This window comes from Anser brachyrhynchus, assembly GCF_964034855.1.
Source record: "Anser brachyrhynchus genome assembly, chromosome: 2".
NCBI lineage: Eukaryota > Metazoa > Chordata > Aves > Anseriformes > Anatidae > Anser > Anser brachyrhynchus.
Window position 1 is genome coordinate 130,022,682 of NC_137695.1, and position 12,575 is coordinate 130,035,256.

The following is a 12,575-nucleotide window of genomic DNA, read 5'->3' on the forward strand; positions in this document are numbered from 1 at the left end:
CTTTCAGATGGATAGTTTAGTAATCAGCGCTCATAATGGCAATATGTGTTCTTTTTCAAAATCTGGCAAGCTCTGGGTTTACATCAAGGCCCTAAAAGACTCTAAAAGTCCTTAATGCCTTTAAAAAACACTGGAAGTTATTTTCAGAATTTCCAGGGATCTGATCTTACATCTTGATTTGTAGAATAATTCCAGGTAGATGGTTCCATGAGTCTTACAAGTCAGGTAGTGAGTTTGAAGTAGAAACTTTTATAGTAGGACATAACAATATTAAGTCCATCCTTGTCATTATAGATTTCTCAAGAGAATTGAATGTTCTGTGGTAGACATATTGTTGAATATTATTTGAATCCATTTTTTCTGAATGACTTTGCTTCTTTCTTTGCAGCTACAAAGCAAAATTTAATCTGTGGATCTTATGGCACAAAAATATCTTATGTAAGGTTGTCAGATTTGTTATATTAAATTTAACCAAATGTCTATTTATCTAAAAAGCAAACAAACAAGAACAACAAATAGAAAATATAGTAACACCCCCCCCCAACACAATATAATACAAAAAATACAATACCCTCCCCCCACCACAAAAAAAAAATCTTATCTCTTAAGGGATTTTTTTTTTAGTTATTATTCATTGTTTTTCTTCACTTCTGACTATGTTAAGCCATTTTATCCATCACTTCGGATGAGAACCTTCTTCATCTGTAACCATCACCCTGACTCTTAATGTTTGGCTCGCAGAAATGCCAGTTCCCCAATAATTGATACATCTACATCATAGTAAATTTGCTGTTTTTTCATTGTTAATGAAAAACAAGAGTTTAAAGTCCTTCCACTTTGCCTGTTGCCAGATTTAAGTATACTTACTGAAGTTTGTTGATAGCAGTGGCTCAACAAGAAATGATAAAGGATTTATATTTACTGCCCAAGGTCTGAGACGGAATGCTGCTCACAACCCACAGTAACATCCTCACATATTTTCCTTCACTGGAAGCATTTTTGTTATGGACTGCTCACCTTTCACACCTCTTTAATATCTTTTGCTGAAAAAAAATAATTTAAAAAGTCAAACATAACTATTAATTTAATCAAAGGTGTTTTCTTGATCTGACAGACATTGGTTGTTTTTCTCTCATCTTCTTGTTTTATTGCTTCTAAAAGTTGGCCTGGGCTTTATGACCATTTGACAGCTGTTTCTTCACTGAGATTTGCACCAATTATATTTTGCCATTCATGGAATGCAAGTTTGTTTATTGCTATCCTACATAAAGATTTCTGCCAACTCTTTCTGTTTGTGTGACAATTACATCACTGCACAGTGTAAACAATATTTGTCATAGTATCTATATCTACTATTACTTTTTTCATAAAGAGAAATACATAAAGGCAGACCACATCAGGTATTTAGCAGACGTGATCTAGCTATTCCATATTTTGGAGTGGAGTGTCATGCAGTGACTATGGCTGTGGTGACTGTGGTTGCTTAGTTTCTACAAGATGTACTGTCATGGTAGTGGACTAATTAGTAAAGCTAACTCCAGAAAAGGGAATGTAGTGTATAGAAGCAAGTAGACAATACACTTTCTGGTACCTAGGCTACCTCCATAACAGGATTTTATTTTATTTTGTCATGTAGATGTTGACTCTATGATATTTGGAGATAACTTCCCCCCCCTTCCCTTGTTTTTTGTTTTTGTTTCCCCCCCCCCCTCCCAGAGTATCTCAGTATTCAGTATTTCAGTATGGCTGTTTGAACAAGTTATCTATTTCCTTACAGGCTAGAAAATATCCTAGTAAGGCTCAGCCAACCCCTGAACCATGCTTTTAGAGTTTCTGTTTCAGGTATGCATAGAAACAGACACCAGGAACGTTTTCAGACATGATCATCATACTCTGCTATGGCCATTTTTTTTTTTTAATACCTAACAAAAATTAAAAAGTAAAAATAAAAATCCTGCATTCTTTGGAAAGGTAATTACTAGGCAGTTGCCAAGTGAGTAATAAAGTGAGTAATGAAAAACTTATTTTCTGGATAATGACTTCTTGAAAAATGTCCAGATAGATCCCACAATTATTCTCTTATTCCCATGAACCCAAAGTTTTTTATAAATATGGTACTCTAATGAGGATCTGAGTATTCTGAGAAGGTGAGGTTTTATAAAGATATACAGTAAAGTAGTCAAAAAATCCTGAGTTTGCACAAATGACACACACTCCGAGACCTACATGACTAGAACAATGTTAGATAACTCACCTGAGTTATACAATAGACAACTGTTCCTTTTGATATATATTTTTAACAGATATTAATTATTTGCAGAGAAATAGCTTTCTGTAGCTTTGTTTTAAAGCCACATTTTCAAACAGTGAGCTGAAATATATAGGAAAGAAAATAACATCTTAGCAAGTTTATCATAAAATATACTGATCAGTCTCCACAGAGCAATTAAAAATATTCACTTGTACACCTAACAGAAGTTTATCTCCAACCACCAGCTCATTTTCTCACTGTAAGAAAAGGAACACAGTATCTGCCTGGTCTCTGAGTATGACACTTTATTACTAAAATAGTCCAAGAAACTGGAAGGCTATATCTCTTCCAGAAGAAAAAGAACTGGAAGGCTTTATCTCTTCCAGAAGAAGAGGAATTGTGATATTTTATCTAATTATGCTGTTGTTTTTTCTTTTTTCTTTTTTCTTTTTTTTTTTTTCTTGGGCAGAATAAAAAATATGATGCTGACCTTATGGAATTGGTAAGCCTTCACACTTCGGGGAAAAGTAATTTTGGAAAATATTTTGAAGTAATCTTTGTCAGAAAAACAGCTGACAAAAATCTGAAGTGAGAACACAGTATGTCAGGGAAAATTCAGAAGTTCAGCTGTGTTAATATGCAACCTTACAGAATCCAGCCCAAATTCTGAAGAGTTATAGCATGCCTTTACCTGTATATTTAACTGACAAAACACTGTTTTGATATAGAAGCTATAGAAGCTAAGCAGAGTCAGATAGAACAGTTGGGGCTTAGGGATTTATTTAGTTGGGAATTATTTCTAAATTATGAACATAAACTCCTGAGAATTATAGGGCCGGTAAGTTAGAACTGAATTACTTGTCTTTGAGTTTCTTCTTCTACAGTCCCTTAATGTACCCCAATGTCTTTAAAACAAATTTTAAAGAATTTACATTAATAGATTTTACATTTTCAAAGGGTGTGCATTTATTTATTTATTTATTTTTAATACTAGAATTTTATGTGTTTGTATTTTTTATGTATTCTGGGGTATAAAATGGATTTTTATATGTAAAGATTTACAGGATAGTAAATTGTCTTGTCCTTGGTATCAAGACAAAAAATGGATACCATTTGAATAGAAGTATGTGAAGAAGTTAATCAAAAGAACAAATAAGGAAATGTATTCACAGGAGCCAGGTATTGTATAGTAAATCTCTGTATATATGGACTGAAAGTTTGCCTAACTTGTTTACCCACTCTGGAGCTTTGGTTTAAAATCATTTTTGTCGATAAGGCCAAATAAAGTTCAAGAGAACTAGTTCTCTCAGTTGCCTGCTCTTACATATGTATTTATAGAAATGAATATCCTTCTGTTTGTTTGTTTATTTATTTTAACTTTTAACTTGACACAGTTTTTAAAAAAAATAATGTGGCTTGGTTGCTCATAGTTTGCATCCTTGTAATTAATAAGCAAGGATGAAAAGGATTAAGATCAGTGGAGCAATTAATTTAATAAAATGTTTCTTTAAATAGGATAGTTCTAGGAAAAGAAATAAAGATTTGGCAGGAATGAAAGCATCTAAATTATATCATATAATCTAACTTGTTTTATTTTTTCAAACCATGAAAATCACATAGCAAAACTGGAAGAAGAGATGGGCCAGACACAGGAAAAACACTGCTACGTAAAGGAGGAGCCCTTAAAAGAACAGGACTAAAACAGGACTTAAAAGAAAAAGGACTATGCTGCAGTAGAAAAACTCATAAAATGCCCCAGTACTCAGGTAATAGCCTTTGTACAACATGTGAAATGGAAACTTAGTGTTTGAAGTAATATAAGTGAATGTTCTTAGAGGATTTTTCCAATGTTATTTAAATAACATCTGCAAAATTCATTTTCAGCACAAACTTGAGAAATATTGCTTAAAATATCTACTAACATTAATATAAAACAGCATTCTTTCTTTTTTCAATATTGTGAGTGGGATTCATTTTGTCAAACTTGAGGTGTCTCTAGTCTGGGAGTATTTGTCTCTAGGATGGGAATATTTGAAGTGTCTAAGTTCCCATTACTGTCATCAGCAACTTAATCAATTCAGTGGGTAGAATCAAGGGATGAATACCTTCCAGTACCTAAAGGAAGCCTACAAGAAAGTGGAGAGGGACTCTGTCAGGGAGTGTAGTGATGCAAGGAGTAATGTCTTTAAACTAAAAGAGGGGAGATTTTAATTAGATATTAGGAAGAAATTATTTGCTCTGAGCATGGTGATGCACTGGAACAGGTTGCCCAGAGAAGCTGTGGATGCCCCATCCCTGGAAGTGTTCAAGCCCAGGTTGGAGCAGGCCCTGAGCAACCTCGTGCAGTGGGAGGTGTCCCTGACCATGGTGGGGGGGGGGGTAAGAACTAGGCCCCTTCCAACCCAAACCATTCTGTGATTCTATGATTCTATGAATAAATATACAGTGAAACAAGTATTAAAGTTTTCAGATGAGCAGAAAATCTCTCCAGATGACCGCATGACCAGCTCTCAACTTGAGATAATGGAAGTGTAGGTATACAGTCACACACAGTTATCTAAATGCAGACATCCAAATTTAGGTGAGAAGAATTAGTTCTGATAAGTTAGCATTTTTACAGTAATTCATTATATGCTACAAAATTATTTTATTTATTTATCTATTTTTGTAATAAGTGTACTTGATATTTTACAAGCTTAAATACTGGTCATTGCTCTAAGCAATATCCAGTATATAAAGACAATGAGCTAGATGGGAATGAGTAATGGCAGAGAGAAAGAGAAAGACAGGTTAAAATAACGTGTTTGTCTTTCCTGAGTCTGAGTACTAGAGCCCTTACTTTCTTAACCATTACCATTTGTTTTATTATTTATAGTTAAGGTGTTTTATTTTTATTTTTATTTTTATTTATTTTTATTTTTATTTTTTTCCCCCTAGAAAAAGAAGGATAAGAAAATGTGAATAGATTTGAAAGTGAGAAAACCAAAAGAATTAGTAATTGACAATACACTTTTTCCACTCTATTGTTACTAGAAGGGCATCAAAAGATGGGTTCTCTACTACATTATTTCACTATAGTGGTGTTTAAATTTTGGAGCTTGACTGAGCCTATGCACAGTATAATAAAGTTTACTGTATAGAAATATGTTATCGCCCATAGGCTGTATGATGGCAAAGTGCTTATATTGAAAAAATAATAAATATTCAGTTAAAAATATTTAAAAGGGAGTTGTAATTTGTCAAGGATTTATTGTATAGAAGTTCTCTGGAAATATTAGTTCAAGAAATGCTACACAAATTTTGGATGAAATTTTTCACTTCAGTTTTATGATAAATGTTTTGCATTTCCAATATTTGTAACATATAATATAATTAGGGTATATATATAAAAATGCAGTAAGTTCCTAATCAATTGCTTGAATAAGTGCTTTAAAAAAGTAAAATAAAAAAAAATGATTTGAGATTATAGAAAGATTTAATGTAAAGATAAATACACAATGAAATTCTAATCAACCAATTGAAATAGTTACTCATGATGAAGCTAGGATTATCAATGTATCAGAACACAAATTGCTTTATGAATATTGATTTTCTGCCTGATAGAGGCAAATTACTACTGGGAGCAACTGGTTCCATTAAGATTCTGTATCAGTCAGTTCCCATTTTCTGAAGTTAAGTAACTTGGAAGGTACACTGAAGGTTTCATCTTTCTGAAAACTATATTATCTTATATAAAGAATTAATTAGAAAGATTTTTACATTGAACTATGGTAACATTCTAAGCTGCTTTAATGCAGTCACATAAGTCTTTAACTACCGGACATAAAAATATCTGACATACAGCAGATAAAACTGCTTAATTCTCCAGATATTAATGTATCATACGTTATAAAGCCAGAAGAAACACTGTAATCAAGTCTTATATGTGGCACAATGCAGGCCATGGGACTTCACTGAATGAAGTGGTACATTGTGTCTGACTAAATGTGATTGAAATGTAGCATATTAAAATGGATCATATATTTTGTAATACATTCTTGATCCAGTGTTAGAGAATTCATGACAACCCTTCATAGGTTGCCCCAATATTTAGTAAAACTATCTTTTGAAAATATATACCATGCTGACTCTGTATCATTTTATCATTTTACTCTGCACGTAATATGAAGCCTAATATATATCAAAAGTATTTTATGATGTCATCTTTATCAATAGCATTTGGAATCTCATAAAACTGATACAGCAGATGGTTTGACAAGATGTGTTTAAAGTAAGTTCACAGTAACTTTGATAATTATAATAATGCACATTTTTTCTCTGTATCTACAATTAATGGAAATTACTGTGAATTTATGATATGAGTTGTTCTGATATTTTGGTTGGAACAGATAAGTAACTGCCCTCCCTGAACTGTTTGAATCACTTGTTAAAAAATAAAAAGTATTAGCAGAGAATTAATCTGTACTGTTTAAGAAGCTTTCAAGGTTGCCAAGACTAAACACTACAGAAATGATCTAGATTTTTTTTTTCAAAAGCACTTCAAAAACTCTTAGGTATGTTTTACCTTGGCAAGATAAAATATATCTATATTTCTGTGATTGCAATCACTATTATCCTAAGCCCAAGATACTGTGCATGCTTTTGTTAGAATAGAACAATTTACTTGAAGGGACTTGTAAAGATTATTGAGTCCAACTGCCTGACCACTTCAGGGCTAAATGAAAGTTCAAGCATACCGTTGAGAACATAATCCAAATGCCTCTTGAACACTGAGAGGAGTGGGGCATCACCATCCCTATGAAACTTGTTCCAGTGTTTGACCACCTTCACAGTAAAGAACTTTTTCCAAATGTCCAGCCTGAATCTACACTGGCACAGCTTTGTGCCATTCCTGCACAACCTGTTCTCATTTACCAGGGAGGAGAGACCGACACCTCCTTCTACTTCCCCTCCTCTGGAAGCTGAAGAGAGCAGTGAGGTCACCTCTCAGCCTTTTTTTTTCTCTAGACTAGAAAACCCAAGTGTCCTCAGCCTCTCTTCAAAGGACATAGCTTCCAGCCCTTTTGCCAGCTTAGTTGCCCTCCTCTGGACTCTTTCAACATCCTTTTTATGTTATGAAGCCCAGAATTCCACACAATATTCAAGGTGAGGATGCACCAACAGTACATATAATGGAAGAATCACTTCTTTTGACCTTTGGCTGATCATGCTGTGTTTAATGCATTCCAAAATGTCATTTGCCCTATTGGCTGCCAGGGCATGCTGCTGGCTCATGTTGAGCCTGCTGTCAACCAGTACACCCAGTTCCCTTTCTACCGAGCCGTTCTCCAGCCACTCATCTCCCAGTGTGTACCTGTGTCCAGCATTGCACTATCCCAGATGCAGAACCTTTTCCTTTGTTGAACTTCATTCCATTGCTGATCGCCCAGTGCTCCAATCTATCTACAATCTACTGCAAGGCCTCTTGTCCCTCCGGGGAGTCAACATCACTTCCCAGTTTAGTGTTGTCAATGAACTTGCATGATATATTCAACTCAGGTCAGCATACAGATCATCAACAAAAATGTTAAGCAGAACTGTCCCTATTATTGAGCCCTGAGGAATGCTGCTGGTGACCAGCAGCCAGTCAGGTGTAGCCCCATTCACTACAAACCTTTGAGTTCTACCATTGATCCAGTTCATCACCCAGTGTATTGTGTACCTTTTCATCTCACTGTTGGACAATTTATCTAGAAGGATATTGTGAAGGATGGCATCAAAGGCCTTATTAAAATCCAGAAAGATTACATCCACCACCTTCTCTTCATCCATGAAGCGGGTGACCTTATCATAGAAGGAGATCAAACTATAAGGCAAGCACTTTCTCTTTATGAACCTATGCTGACTATGCCTAATAGTAGCTGTGTTTTTAAATACCTTTCAGTAGGACCTGGGATAATCTTCTCCATAACTTTTCAAGGTACTGAGATTAGAGTAACATGTCTGTTACAGGTTGTTACTTTTGCTCTTTTGTTTTCAGTAATTTCTTTTCTATATTTCTTTTTCTATTTTTTGAGGGGGGGGGGGGGGGAGTTGGGGCTGGGCAGCTATATAATGCTGTTGAACAAATTACATATAACACTATATTTTTATATTAAAAATTATATCCTATGAAAATTGCTTCCCGTTCTTTCATGTTTGTTAGATTTTCTGTTTTCAGATACTTTTTGTGTTTGTATGTATATTTGCAAATACATGTTTGCACACACATCATTGCCATCAGTACATTTATATGCAGGTAGACTTCTAAAATTAAAAAAAAAAAAGGGGGTGGGGCATGTTTGTACCTCAAAAATATGAACTGGTCAACATTAATTTTATAGAAATAATAATTACCTTTTAGTTTTGTAAACAATTCCTACTCATGTGTCTTAAATTAATATCCAAAATAAAATTAATGAACATTTTTAATTAACATTTTTTGTTAATATTATTTATCTATAGCTGTATTATTTATAATTTTTGAAAGTTAAAGGATAGATTACTAAGCATAAGACAACAGGTCCAATGCATAGAATGGTTTGAGCTGGAAGGGACCTTAAAGATCACCTAGTTACTACCCCCCCCTGCCATGGGCAGGGACATCTCCCACTACAACAGGTTGCTCAGGGCCTTGTTCAACCTGGGCTTGAACACTTCCAAGGATGGGGCATCCACAGCTTCTCCAGGCAACCTGTGCCAGTGCCTCACCACCCTCAGAGCAAATAATTTCTTCTTTATATCTAATTGAAATCTCCCCTCTTTTAGTTTAAAGGCATTACTCCTTGTCCTATCACTACTCTCCCTGACAAAGAGTCCCTCCCCAGGTTTCCTGTAGGCCCCCTTTAGGTATTGGAAGGCTGCTATAAGATGTTCCTGAAGTCTTCTCCAGGCTGAACAACCCCAACTCCCTCAGCCTCTCTTCATAGGAGAGGTGATATAGCCCCCTGGTCATCCTCATGGCCCTCTTCTGGACCCACTCTAACAGTCCATGTCCTTCTTGTCCTGGGGGCCCCAGAGCTGAATGCAGCACTCCAGGTGGTGTCTCACAAGAGCAGAATAGATATAGTATATATAGTGGAGTGGCTGTTAGCAACTACTGTGGTAAAAACTATTTTGTAAGTGAAAAAGGTCAAATAAAGAACTAAGTTTTCAGAGTGAAAAAAACACAGGGTGTTGATTTATATATTACTGTAATACAGAATAAGACAATACCTAATAAAACAAGTTCAGTTGTTTCCTTGTTGCTCTTTACTGTTCCTGTATCGGTATCTATTATATTATAATCTGTTGTTACAGGACCGTACATTTTAAATATCTAAATGTTGTAGCTATTGTATACCTCATTTTTTTCAGTACAGTTTTATCTTTTAAAAGGAAAGTATAGTATTTCTCAGTTTCCCTGGTAAACTGGCTTTTGGTTGAAGTGTATTCAAGTCAGGATGATATTAATATCTATAGAAAATAGAACTAAGGCTACATTGTCCCCATTTGCTTCATTGTGTCCCTAATATTGTTGGAAATTAGGGAGTAATAAAGCCACTTCTGAGTGAACATAAGAAAAGAAAGTCCCCAAAACACAGGAGTTTCAACCAATGAGTCCAATGACTCTGAGTCATGTCTATGAAGTCTCCTCCTTTCATTTTTCTTCGTTATGCTTTAATCAGGGGTATTGCCTGTAAGTCATGTGTGATCATTCTCCAAAATGCATGCCAGTGAATAATTCATTCTTAATTTGGTATCCTCTCAGGAGACATCCAAGGCACCCACATGATACATATTACATTGCAGTAACCTGCATGAAGATTCTGAGTATTTGTGTGTCTGTTGCTGCTTTGCCAGTCCTAGTTATACAACATTTTACTTCCCATATTTAAAATCCTTTATATATTACTATATTACTCTTTTTGTTAAAAAAGTTTTTTTTTAATTATTTTTTTCTTTTTTTTTTTCCTCCCACAAGAACTCTTCTCTTTTCCAAATTAATTTAAAGAAATCTATGGTGAGGGACATGCGATTTCCTTGCTTCATAAGGATTTATGCTTATGTAAATTGTGATTTAGAATATCTGCTGTCCTTCATAATACATCAGTTCATGACTCTTATATAGTAGGTTAACTAGTACTGAAGAAATATCTTAGGCATGCTAAGTTTTCTTTGCACCACATGGTGTAACCATACAATAAAGTGGTATTAATTTATAGGCAATATTATGGTACATGATATTCATGGTACATGGCTTGTTCATATGTGAAAAGTCGTGTTAGAGCTAGAAAAACTACTTTGAAATAAGTGATACCTTACATCTTGGAAAACTCAGGGGTATACCATGTAGGGCAGTACTTTCTTCCCCCTTTTTAAGCTCAGTGGCAGTATTTGGAAATCATTTCTGTTACACTTTACTAATACCTTTAGTAAAGATCACACTCGGGTGGTGTTACAGCTGCTGGTGCAGATCCACAACCATTGTGAAAATAAAATAATTGAAACATAAATTTTCCACTTCACTTTTTATCATCTATATTAAATATACATACAAATGGCAGCCAGTTAATGTTTGACAGCAGGAAAAAAAGCCATAAATGTTCAAATGTATTATCCATATACCTGATTTTTCATTTCCTTTCCTTAAAGGCATTTCCCAATAAAATATACAGTAAGTCTGACAAAGTCTTTCCTGTTTTGGGCTTTTATTTTAGGGGAGAATATTAGGTCATGTTTGCGGATGGGGAAGTGTAGAGGATGGGAGAATATTCAACCCTGACAAAATGTTATTTCTAGAAATGTTTGATGATAGAGAAAGAAACTGAAGCTTCTTTAGCTCAGAGCATTCAGGATAGGGTTAGGATAACATCTTAAAAAAGAGAAATCAAAATAATTATGTATATGTGTACATACAGTGTTAACATAACTGTGCTGTTGAATACACGTCCATCTGTGTTTACATTTGATGTTGAAGATATATTGAAATTACTAAGATTCATCTTTTAATTAAACTGCAGAATGGAAGGAAACATCACATATTAAAGTATGTTTAGATATGCAAAGGAAATTGTCAACTTTAGATATGAGTTCAGGAATTACAGACATCATGAGTATTTCAGTATACAGAACCTTTTTTTTTTTCTTTATTCGTTAAGAAAATAGTAAATGAACTTCCTACTAGAAGAGCAGATAATGGCCACAAGATTTGCTGCATGTGATGAGCCCATTCTTTTCTTCAAATATTTGAAGATTGAAAGGTCGAGTTTCATGAGTTTCATATCAGTAAGGCTGCAAAACACATAGGGCCAGTCAAAAGACAGTATATACAAAACACTAAGAATTTTGAAATCCTTTGGAAATGAGTATTCAGGATTTAAAAAGGCAAAACATTTTGTGGGGATGTAACTACAAAATATATCTTGATAAAGTAATATTTTGTTTCATCATACAGCACTGTATAATCTTTTCCATAGACAAGATTGCATAGTTATATAGTTACAAACTGAAATATTTAAAAAGCTTAAATATCACTACTGACTGTATCAGATATAAACTGTGTAATATAAAAAGCAAGTTCCTTTCTCATATTTCTCTTCTAAAATAGCTTTTGAGGTTTTCTATCATTTGATTATTTAGTTTCAGATTTCCAGTGGTTCCAGCTTTTCCAGTAAATTCTGTCTCCCTCCCATCACTCAGCTTAGTATATCAGAATGAAATGACTCTGAGGGGTAAGGGCATGCCTGCTGTCAGCACAGAGCATCATGAGAGAGGTGTTAAGAAGTTTGCTCTAATTTTCTATGTATTGTGTATGTCTTCATCATTCTTGTAGTCTTCCACATTAAAAGAAAATATAAAAGTGGGGATAGAAATGGACCTTTCTTGAACCATTCACGATTTTGTCAAGTTTAGTAGGCAAAATTCAGACTTCAAAGTCAATTCAAAATTTTATGATGGGTAGGTCTATGAACTGTAAGATTTCTTCACTTACACAGACTGTTTTCTGGAGCAATTGGTCTCACTGAGGACTTGGCTGTCTCCCTACTTCTAAATTACTATTAACAAGAGCTGTTACATAGTTCTTAAAAGTCCATCAATATAGATATATTTAATTATCATTTTTCACCCTATACCAATAGTTTATTTACAGATTTGCAGTGAACATTTGTCCTTTCTTCAACATCTTTAATCAACTAAATTTCTCCATTCTGTTTCCTTCCATCAATACAGTAGTTTCTCTCCAATTCTTTCCTTAATTGAAGTTTTTCTGCTCTTCAGTAGGTCTGCTGTGGATGTGCACTGTACTAGATATTTGATAAGGTGT

At 34.4% G+C, this 12,575-nt stretch overlaps 1 long non-coding RNA gene across 1 annotated transcript in view; it reads left to right on the forward strand.

Annotated features, from left to right (window-relative positions):
* Positions 1-2,367: 2,367 nt before the first annotated feature.
* LOC308190359 overlaps positions 2,368-12,575 on the forward strand; it is a 33,572-nt gene continuing 23,364 nt past the window's right edge. The window contains exon 1 of the long non-coding RNA XR_013947126.1: positions 2,368-4,017. This is a non-coding gene — a long non-coding RNA (uncharacterized lncRNA). The remainder of the gene's footprint in view (positions 4,018-12,575) is intronic.